Source organism: Limulus polyphemus, unplaced genomic scaffold (assembly GCF_000517525.1).
Source record: "Limulus polyphemus unplaced genomic scaffold, Limulus_polyphemus-2.1.2 Scaffold9251, whole genome shotgun sequence".
Classification (NCBI taxonomy): Eukaryota; Metazoa; Arthropoda; class Merostomata; order Xiphosura; family Limulidae; genus Limulus; species Limulus polyphemus.
In genome coordinates this window covers 11,775-24,053 of record NW_013674861.1, presented here as the reverse complement: position 1 = coordinate 24,053, position 12,279 = coordinate 11,775, and the positions used below count along the sequence as shown (strand labels likewise).

The 12,279-nt window shown below is 30.4% G+C and overlaps 1 protein-coding gene across 1 annotated transcript in view; it reads left to right on the top strand.

Moving 5' to 3' along the window:
• Positions 1 to 1,192: 1,192 nt before the first annotated feature.
• LOC106475835 (zinc finger protein 431-like) overlaps positions 1,193 to 12,279 on the top strand; it is a gene marked incomplete at its 3' end in the record, with an annotated part of 17,133 nt that continues 6,046 nt past the window's right edge. Inside the window, exons 1-2 of the mRNA XM_013936508.2 lie at positions 1,193 to 1,334; positions 6,221 to 6,383. The remainder of the gene's footprint in view (positions 1,335 to 6,220; positions 6,384 to 12,279) is intronic.

Sequence of the window (12,279 nt, the reverse complement as noted above, 5' to 3'; positions counted from 1 at the left end):
AAATTAGGTGAAATATATAATAATAAGAAAATAATAAAATTTTTCATGAAGTACACTTGCAAGCAGCATGCAAGTAGCTCATGCGTAATTTAATTCAATAGCTTAACATGAGCTGCAAGTTTGCCAAGTGATTTACAACTAATAATGGTGCGAATAGTAGTTGGGCAGGGTTCAAAGGGCAATAAAAATCTGTTATTTTCTCTGCCCTAACTTTATACAAGGTTGGTCAATTTAACTGACCTCGTAACCATCAAAAAATAAATCTAAATTACCCTTTTTTTCTTTCTAGAATGACTTCGGATTGTAATATGAAACTACATATGTTTAATTTAAATAGCTTTGAGCTCCTAACAGTATACGTCTATTTATACTTAAGTTTTATTGTAAGATATAAAGTTTTACTAAAAAACATTTGAAATTTATTTAGAAGGTTTTAGAGATTAAGGAAATAAAATTTCAGATTTTTCAAACAAAGAAAAGTATTTTTAATCTTAATGGACCTTTTCAGAAAAAAATGAAATTTTTCAGTCATATTCACATAAATTGATATATTTATAATTTAATTAATATCTAGTAGATCTTCCTTTCGCTTCGTGGAGTTCGTTGATCGTGAGAATCATCTCGTCACTTTTAGATTGTGAGATTTTTGCCCACTCTTGCTTAAAAACTTGGAGTAGATCGCTCTTCGAAGTTGGTTTTCTTTGGTTGTTTCTTGACTTGCCGGTCGAGTATGGCCCAGAGGTTTTCGATGGGGTTCATGTCAGGAGATTGGCTCGGCCAGGGCAACTTCTGGATACCATTTTCTTCCTGCCACTTTTGGGTGTTTCTACCAGTGTGACACGGTGCTCCATCATCCCGGAACAATGTTGTGTTCTTGTTCACGAAATGCGAGGAATAAATCAGCTGACCTTTTAACCATTCTTTACTCATGATAGTTTTCATACTATATACTATAACAGTATATGTATCTTCACAAAATTTGGCAGGCTTTTAGTAAACATTACAAGTCTTTTGTCTGTGAGAGTATATAGTATTTATATGTACTAGTTATAAATAACTTTGAAAGAAACTTTATTTGAGGGATTTGCTCAGCAAGAACATCTCTAAACTCCAACATCTTGATGTGTCATTAAATTATATGAACTTTTATTATGACTTAATGATGATTGATAATATTCAGTCGTGTTGTTTCAGATAAATATACATTATTTATATTTCTAGCTACAGGAGAAGCTGATTTCTTAGAAGAAAGATCTTTACATACCTTTTTGAAGTTTGGTGTAGCAAAGGAAGAACAAGAAGAGAACTATGATGGAGAAACAGAGGAGGCTGAGGTAATTTGCAAATTAAAATATTTTATGTTTTTCTTATTAAACTGAATATGTAGTTGTAATGCTGTCTTGAACATTTTGATGCATGATCATTGATGAGATGTTTGAAGTGATAATGTGAAGAAAGTTACTTCAAGTTTGCTAATGTAATATCAGTGGAAATCCACTACGTGTTCATCATTTACGTAGTATGATGTAAATTGTGGTAGTCCGTGGGTCTTTATTTACAGTTTATTTTATACTTGTTAGTTAAGATAATTAAAAAGCACCTGTATAACTTGAACAATGATGTTTGAGTTGGTTCTGATGATTTAAAAAATGTGATGTAGATGTTTATGGTGATTATTAAATGTAATGTCATAATCATTTGATATTTCTGGGTTTCCACATATTTACAGGGTGTGATAAAGAAAGGCACCATTAATTAAAGCAATTAGATAACACTTGTGTTACAGCCATCTATAGTCAGCTGAATGTTTTACATAACACTGACTTAGCATAATGAACACTCATATTTAAAGACAGTATTGAGGAAATTAAATTCTATGTAAAATGTCATGATGTTAATTACACTATGATTATTATGGTTTTTTACATTATTTTTATAGGCAACCAGTGCTGAATGGTCATAACTTTGGATTCATAATAATACAATATATTCTAGGTACAAATGTTACCACTCACATACACACAACTCCTTAACCTTTATGGAACAGAATCCCCTTTAAATGCTTTTCTGCACAAGGTACTGTGTTGTATTAAAAATGTAATAAAACACATTTAATATCAATTTATGTGAATGTAGTTTTAAGTCCTTTATTTCAAATTATACCTTTAAAAAACTACTTAAAACTTCAGATATATTGTTCATGTGACTAACGAGCTATGAAAATTCTCTATTTTGGCTCTCTGTATCTTCAGTAATACAATAGTAGTTGAGTAGAGGTACGTCTAGACAATAAGATGATTACATGACCTTTTGACTCGTTCATTTCAAAGTTCTCTGAATGAATACAGTTCAAACAAGTAATAAGTTTTTTAACCTCTGACAGGTGCCATCCATGCCCACCTTCAACAGATTTGTTTTAGCTTTATAGCCTACATGTAGATGTTACATATCCATGTGTTATAGTCATTAGAAACAGATAATTTTTCACTCTAACCAAACAGTGGTTATTTTGAAATTGGCACACAGTTGTCATTATGGATTACATGAAATTGACTGTGGTATTGTTGTCTGCTTGATGAACTATAAGCACTGACAGTTATTTCTTGACAAAAATATATTGTAGTTACAGATACAGTTTAAATTGTATTTAGGTCTTACTATCATATTTTAGTTAGTTATGTATTAGTTGTTTTAAAATGCATAATTAAAATGTTTAAACATTTGAAAAATATACATCATACTTTGCATCCGTTCTCAAGGATGTGCTGAACGAAAATTTTGCCCACGTCTCCCAAAGAAATCGTAATATGCCTCAAGGGCACTGTTGACTTGTGTAGAGATGAACAATAAGTGGTAAAGGACTAGAAAGGAAAATAAAAACATTAAAAATTAACTATATGTGAAAAGGAAATGACCTTAATCTATGAATTTAACAAAAGGAAAATCTTTAAAGATATTCTACAAAATATTAAAAGGTATGTGTTTTTTTTATTTCCTAATTTGAATTATTTCATTGCATTGTATGTTGATGATAATAGCTAGGGTTAATGATGTAGTAGAGAAGATGAAAAATAAAATATTAACTTTACCTTACAAAATTTTTATAACCTTTTAGGGGTTCTACAGATTATGCAAATGAAATATGAAAACTTTAAAATGAAGAAAATTATTTGTATACTTAAAATTAAAATCACTTTGCTTTGAACTATTTTAACAGTTTAATGGCAAATAACTACTATAGAAAAATAACATTTTTATTAGAAAGACATAATTAAAATAATGTCATTTTTTGTGTACAAAATACTTAGAAACTATAACAAAATCTTACAAGATTTGGTGAGAAATGCTCAGAGTTGTCTTATGATTTTTGTATGTATGTTCTTCCCCAGCCAAAGTGAGACAAAATGTATCAGCCCATGCTGAAAGGGACATAATTATGGATTCATAATAATGCAGATGAGCTTCTACATGTACAAGGTCAAATACTAAACATTTGACACATTTCACATTTCAACTGCAAACATTCCAAGAAAAAGCTTATTATATCATTCTTCACTTCTGATAAAAGCCATGCCCACTTAGCCTTTTCTACAATTGAATGGCATGCTTATAACCAATAGAATAAGCAGATTTTCTAGTATATTTCCCATACATTAGCTATAATGTCACAAAATGTAACCATTGACTTTGAAGGCAAGCAATCATTAAGTAAATTCTTGGAGATTATTATCCCTAGCACTTGGTTATTTTTTCTTGCCTTATACATATTTGTTTGATTGACAGTTAAATTGCATTTAGGTCTTACTTTTATATATATTAGATAATTATGTATCATTTGTATTTTAGAATTCATATTTGAAAGGTTTAATGATTTTGTAGATATATTTTAAGCTTCTTGTCACTCCACACGTGTTACCTAACTAAGCTAGTGCAAAACATTTTGCCAGGAGCTAAACCATCTCTGTCAATGATAACGTTTTATTTCCTGTGGCCACCCATTGAAGTGTGTCAACAGGAATAAAAGATAAAGATTTGGAAAGGCAAATAAAACATTAAAATTAAACTATAAGTGAAAAGGTAAAGACATGAAATTATGTATATACACCAAGAAAGATGTTATAAGATTCAACAAAGAGGTAAAATGTATGTATATATATTTATATTTCATAATTTTAAATGTTTCATTGCACTGTATGTAGAGTTAGTTATATGGTAGAGAAAATGGAAATTCAAATATAAACATTTCCTTAAAAAACTTTTGATATCCATCAAGAATGTTCTAGAGTGAAATGTGAAAACAGTATAATAAAAAAAAACTATTTTTATACTTAACATGAAAATCACCTTGCAGGTGAACTATTCAGAGTCCCAGTGCAAATAACTACATTAAATAACAAATTTTTATAAGAAATAATGGAAAAATTCAAAATTAAATATTTTATTTTTCTGAAACTACATACTTTTAGGAAAGTTTTATCGTATTTCAAATAATTTCATCCACTAGTTTTATTGTTGTAATGAAATATGACGAGAGCAATGTCACTTACAATATAAGTAGTTGGTAGTCATTAAACACTTTGAATATTGGACATATGCCTACTATTCTAATGTAGATGTCAAAATTAAAGTTTAGTTTGTCACCTGAAAGTACATAGCTCAGTTAGATCAGAGACATATTACACAGACAAGAGATTCATAGCCTATTCTATTTATATGTTTCTGCTATTGAATAAACTTTTTATTTCACCATTGGTGTGGTTGTGGGCACGACTACCGTATAATATATGGGTAAACATACTTGAACTTTGTAGCTCTTTTTCATCATCAAGGCCTACAAAGTGTTTATAGTGATACTTCCCAGTTGAATTTGTATACTCTGTGCTCTCTGAGACTTGGAGGCATTTAAAGGTTTCTGAAAACAGTCTGGATAATCAGTAAAATAATGACACTTCATGATGGATTTCACCAGCTCTAGGTTAACAGTGGCTTCATGCTTGGACCTGTAACTGAAGTAACGATGTGATGAGTGACACTAGCACTTAAATCCTATACTTGATGATGCATCAGAAAATTATGTGCACTCATTTGCTTTCTGTACGTCACAAAGTGTTACTGAGTTATATTCAAAATTTAATCAAACCACTTTACTATCAATGTATTTTAATGAAATTAGTATTATCAAGTACATTGTGATTCAAAGTCTTATATTATTTAAGTTTTTATTCCTTTATTTAAAAAAAAACTGCTAACACAATAATTAAAAGCTTCATCTTTGCCCTCACTTGAAGTGCAAATGCCTGTATTAACTGAACTTTAGACTTTGTTATAAAAGAAACGACTAAGGTTAAAAATGTCTTTCTAGCAGGCAATAAACTGCATGTACATACAATTGGTTTACCAATAACTTGATATAAATTCCTAGAACTGGTCTAGAGGGAAATCATTATAAAAATTCCTGAGTTCAAGCTTCTAATCAACAGAAAGAGCAGATTTTGCCCTTCAAGGTTATTTATCTTTACACCACATGTATGGTATTGTTACGATAGCAGAAGTCACGTGACGCTGGGAGCATGCATGCTGGAGTTTCTGGAAGTGTAATGAACTATTGGGGAGGCCCGAGTTTGTTTTAGGCACTCTCTTTTTTAGTATGTAAGGCTGGCGAGAAAAATCCAGCGCAGTAGCATAGATGATAGGTATAGAGATAGATAATTGAGTCAAGCGAACAGTAGGCACTGTAAGTAAAGTATGTAAATCACTGTGATTTATAGCGTGTGTTATAAAGGTTGTTATGTAAAGAGATGAGAAACATATTGATTGTGAAATTACTGTGTATTACAAAGTTGTATCGAGAAAGAATAAACTAGTTTTAATCAAGAAGGGACTTGTATCGCTGAAGTTCCTCGGAAAGAATTTATACCGGAAATTAACAAACAAGCAGAGATGTAACAGAGATGATTTGTGTTCAGTGCCATTATAATAAGGCTTAGTTCATAGTTGAGATTAATGTCCATAGTGCTTCGCAATTTTTGCTAGCCTTATATGTATTAGTTTTATAGACAGATTGCATTTAGTGTTTACTTTTATATTTAGTTAATTTGAGACACGATTAAAAAAATATTATGCTGGAGGGGCTAAATATAACAGCTGAAGTTTGAATACCTTATATGTGTTTGAAAACTTCAATGATAGTACTGGTTATTTCATTGACATTTGATTCTAGAACAAACTTGTTAGAGTGAAGACAGAGCAGCCTGGTGATCTACCACAAGATGAGTTCAGTGATAATGATCTGGATGGTTCAAAGTACTGTGTTACAAATTTGAAGAAAGAAAAGGAATTTCAAAGTTTGGAACAAACTGGTTCTGAGTTAGGAAGTACATCTGGTAAGTAAAAATATCCTGCAATGAACTATAAAATTGTCATTACTAGTTTAAAACAGATAGCTTTTCATTTATTTAAAATCTTAGTAATGGTTTAAAATATCTATTGAACTTCCACTGCTGATACAGAATCAATATAGGTACACTTCCTTTGATCTATTTCTGATATTATTGTGAAAGTGTTCATAATAAGACTGTCTACTACATATTTTGAGAAATATTTTATCTGACTTGTTGGATTAGGATTATATTGGTTGGGAAAAAAAAACAAGCATGAAAGGGCCTATACTACTGAGAAACAACATACACTGAGTGGTCACAAGTAAATAGACACCCCTCACACGGAGAGGTCTCTGTAGAAATAAGTGTTGCTCAGTGAGTTTTCTCAAACCATGTCAAAAATTGTAGAGAGAAAAATGTAAGGATCACCAAAGAGTACAGCAAGGTAAAGATATCCATACATACATAAAGAAAAGATACAAAAAGGAGAAAAGCTGTGATGGATGCACTCAGTGAGAGGAAAAGAAGGATTGAGACAAACATCAATATTCTTATGTTATCTGCCAACAATTTCCAGGAAAAAGCTGAGAAAACAGGGCAGATAACATTCGTTGTGAACATATTGAGGAGATTTGTAAAAGAGAAGCAGCTAGAGCTGAAGGCTGTCGAGCAAAAGCTGAACAGCAAACTGCTTCATATGAAAAATCGAAGAAGTAACCAACATTTGTTGAAACCCAACCACATTATAAGACATGATCACATGCTCAATAATGGAGAAGATGAGAGAAACTGATAAAATAGTGAGTGTGTGTTTCTGGTCACTGCAATTATTTATTTAGTGTTATTTGTGTTAAAGATCAGTTGTTTTTGTTCTATTTAGGAAATATGTACATTTCTGCTTAAACTCGTTTCTACCTAAGTCATCCATATTAAGGTTTAGTTTTAGACATTCCTTCCAAACTTTCGTGTATTGTTTCACACGAACTTCCCAAGGAAATTTTATTTGTATTTGTACACAAAATCTTACCGTTCATTGTAAAATTTGTCCGCTTCAGTATTTCTTGTCTTTATACATTTGTTAGAAATCGAAAATTTAACTCCGCTAGAAATAAAGGTTAAAATTGTGGGTGCTTGGTAACTGTAATTTTTAAGTATACTAAACAGTTAACAAAATTGTTTATTGTTTTGAAAATTTGTTTTATATACTTGTGACTTTTTAGTCTGGCATAGTTTTTTCTTTGTTTCATTCCAGTTTTTAGGTAGTAGTAGTACTACTCGTAATATGGAAACATTGAACCAGGGACTTGTAGAATACAAAGCATAACATGTTCAGGCTGTTGTGAATGTGCATAGTGTAATTAGGAGACTGACATTTGGCCAGGCATATATACATAGCCTGAAAGAGCTCTTTTCATGATTTTTTATCTGGGATAATCTTTGCAATAAAGTGTTTCCAAGTTTTAAATTGAGTGAATAAAAATATTAGTTGTACTGATGAGTTAAATTCAATTTCTGTTTTTATGATCATTGTAATGTAATAGAGAATAACAAAACTGATCTTTTGTTTAATAGATGTACACAAATATTTAGATCTATGTAAAGAACTATGTAGCATGTGATGTGTAAAGTGATTAAAATAGAACTTGTACAATAAAAAATTTTCTTTCATACACTTGACGAAAAATAAATACAATAAACATCATTATGGGCTGCTAGGGTGGTATTTTGGATGGAAAGGGTTTCATACAAGTATGAGTTAAGATCTAAATGTATTTTCTCTTGGAAAAAGAAAAGAGTTAGAGGGGATCTGATTGTAATGTTTTGAATTTTTTAAGGGTATTAATATTTGTGATACATCTTTTTTGTTTTTAATAGTAAGACTAGGGGAAACAAATACATATTTTGTCAAATGTGATTGACACAAGTAATATAAGGGAAGACTTGATGAATAATTGAGTGATATGGGTTGGCTTTGAGTGTTTTATTTTAAAGATTAGTTTACTGGATGAGACTGCTTGGATGGAACAACAGGTCCCTTGTTGTCTTTAAATAATATATATATATATGCATGGAATTTATTTCATTTACTATGAAATAATCTGTAAAAAAGTAGATAAGGTAACACAGTACATGTTTTCATATTAAATTGATAGGGTGGAAAAATTAATTTATCTGAAAACAAATAAGCAAATTTTTTAACACATCAGATTTATTAGCCTTGTATTGTTAGGATCGGTTAGGTAAAAACCACAATTGTGGTGTTATAGAAACATGATATCTTGATGCTGAACAACTGGAAACATGGTACTATGAAAACTTGATGTTTAATTGTTTTGACAATGAGCAACTTGAAAATGTGGTACAGCAAAGGTTTTATCAGTTACATAGGCTGAGTACATTATATTAAAATAATTTTGAAGCATCCCTGGTATTTATTTTGTGCTCAGTCGGTCTTGGGCAGTTGTTAAGTTTTGGTTTCTTATTTACTTATTTGGTATATTGTTTTGTGGGCACCTATGTTCTTCCTTTTTCTTTTTTTAGTTTTGCAGTATTTTGAGTATCTCTGTTAAAATTAATGAAATGTGGAGTTGTAGGAACCACAATTTTCTAAGGTATTATATAGTTGATAACCTTTAATGTTTATTTCTTTTGATAAACATATTACATCACTTGAGTCAAACATATCTTCATATGAACCACAAAACAATTCTGATGTATTACAGAATGTGACAGAGCTTATATTATTGTGTATAATGTTTAATATCTATATATATATTTGGATCTGGTATAACAAAAATATGTATACTATTTGACATAGGTTTTTTTTCATTGAAAGTCAAAAAGCAAGGTCACAACAAATAATTAGAAGTTGGCACTGGCAGAAAATTTGGAACTGGATACTTGCTGGGAAAAATACTTGGGTCCTGTATGGGTAATAAAAACAAAACAATTACATTAAATTTTTCATAAATAGTAATCTTTTCGGTTCATTCTATACATTAAGTGCTGTATATAGTAAACATATATTTCTTATCTTTTCATGTCTATGGACATGTGTGTCCCCCTTTTTGTAGCAAAATGACTAACTGCTGGCTTCTATAAATGATGTGTATTTTTTCTGTTAAACAATGTTTCTTTGAACATGTTTCTTCATAAGCAAACAAAATTTGGTTTTATATGTTTAAGTGAAGATTATTTGTTGAAGTTTGTACATAATAGTATATTTATTGGAATTAATGAAAGATTAAAATTATCAGTAATGTGAAGTTAAAATGGTATAAAGATATTTAACCTAATATATCAGTAGTTCTAATAGTCTCATACTTCATTGTCATTTTCTATTTGAGGTATGTAAAACCCTACAGAAGTAATGATGTAGATGCATAAGAGGTATTAAAATCTTGCAAAAATTGTCTTGGTCATATTTTAAAATTAGTTCGAAAGTGTCAGATAAAGATAAATGTAACAGTTTTATTATAAAGCTAAAAAATTAAAGTTGTCAGGATAATGTGAATTTGTATTTGTTGATGACTGTAATAAAGTGTAAACAAAATGGAGCTTATGAATAGATATGAAAGTTATCAAGACAATATGAATTTTTAGATTTGAATTTTTTTAAAACTATGTAATAATTTTTAGTATAATGCAAGTTCTAATTCTTACTTATTTTTCTTTAGTCTAACTACAAGCTTTAATAAGAATATAAACGTGAAGCTCTGAGGTAACCATGGAAGTATTAGAGGTGAAGATTGAACCCTTTTCTGATGAGGAGCAGGATGTTTTGTGGGATATCAAAATGATGAAAAATGAAGAAATGTTTACATTACCTAAATGTAAGTATATACAGTATTGAAAATATATTTTAAAAGACCCAAAAACTGGAGCACTTTTGAATAGTTGATTATTTTACTCCCGAACAAGAATAGTCAACTATTCAAAAGTGCTAAAGTTTCTAGATCTTTTTAATATTGAAACTGATGGGTATCAGCACCAGTGAAAGTTTTCAGATCAGCAGCTCTTGTCTCTGTTAGATCAACAGTTGAAAAGACTTTGGGATCTATATATTTTAAGCAGTTGAATGACAGAACAGGTCTATTTGAGGGTTATTCAGCCATAACAGCCAGTATTGTTGATAATATTAGACTCGTAACCAGAATATGTATAGTTCAATAAAAACTGTTGCAATCCTTGTTCTGGTGAGCAATGTTAGTTGTTTTCAGGAGATTCCACATGAGACTATTTATGTGTAGTGTTGCTTCATATTTACACAGAATGTTATATCTATGGGTATAGTAAGGCTGTAGATATCCTCAAGGCATGTTCTTAAACCATAAAAGAAATAATCCAGTTTTTGCTGTAATTGTCATTAGTGGGTTTTCTGACACTTAGATGATGATAGAGAAGTGGCTACAGGTGTTGGTATTCTGTTATAAGAGTAACTGTACTTGACCTTCTTCAGTGATTTTTCATTAATACGACAGTACATGAAGAGAAAACTTAGGTATTAAAATGGTTAATAGTTGATACCATCACCTATGTCTTTTTATGAATCAGTTATGATTTTATTTGTATCCTATGTTTCATTTGCTAATCTGTCCTTACCCTCACAGAAATCTGCAGAAGGAGTATTTCTATGATGGTAGTAGCCACAATTTGATTTTGGGTCTTCTTGGTAGAGAGGCGTTGTACTGTCTACTCATCTACGGGTGTCTTCTTTTAGCTCTTTAATCAATAACCCTACTGATATGGGTAGCTAGGGGTCAGAGAGCATGTCATCACATTTGTAGACTTACATTCAAAATGTTATTGAACTACTATTTTTATGAATGTACGTCTACATACTTGGTATCAAATTGTATATTTTAATTCAAATTTTAGTATTATACATTAGTTAATTTCTTATTTTCAAAGTAAATATAAAATAAAAGCTAAATATAGATTTTGTGTGTCACACTGGTACGACATCTGGGTTTGGTCAGATTTAACATTATAGTTTCATATGAATTATGAACTCAACTTTCTGACATTGTCAAGCTCGAATATAAAATAAAAACCTCCTACCTTTTCTACTTGCTGAGACATCATAATGTTATCGAATCCACCATACTGACTCCTCCCACCACATCATCAAATGTTTATCAATGCAACAAGGGTTGGCAGAAGGTATGGGAGATGGTGAAGAAGGCATTTCTGCGTCTTAAGTTTTAGCAATTTATAATTTTGTAAGTTAATGAACATAAATAAAAGTAAATACCTACAAAAAAAAAGGGTACAGAAATGAACAGTTAAATATATTATTACTATTAGTATTACTAGCAATAGTCACTACTAGTAGATAGGCCTACTAGTACTAACTCTTGCTCTTTAGAGACTCGGTAAGAATGACTAAAGTTAACACGTTAGTTTTTTTGTGAATTGTCTTCTGAACATGCTAGTATATACAATTAAATAACAAGTTTTAATTTTAATGTAATAAATAACCGAATGTTAAAATATATTTATAATGAATGAAAATGCAACTTGGCAAACTTACTTAACATGCATAATGTTAGTGCTCCTATAAATATGCCCCCAGTAGCAGAACGGAAAATCTGCCCAATGTGTAGTTTTGTGTATAATTCCAAACAAACAAACCTATAAATATAATTGTTCAGTTAAGCTTTGCAATAATAAACTTAGTAAATAATATAAAATTAAGCTGTTTATATAACATAGAATAATAATTAAATACTTCCGAAATATATTTGTTGTAAACAAGAAAGTTAAATGAATAAAAATTTACAACATTTACTGAAAATTAGAATAGGGCAGAAATGGCATCTATAACTGTCAAAATTCAATCATACGGATGGAATTTCAAGAAGGGGGGGATTTGGTAACACATTAATAACGGCTGGAG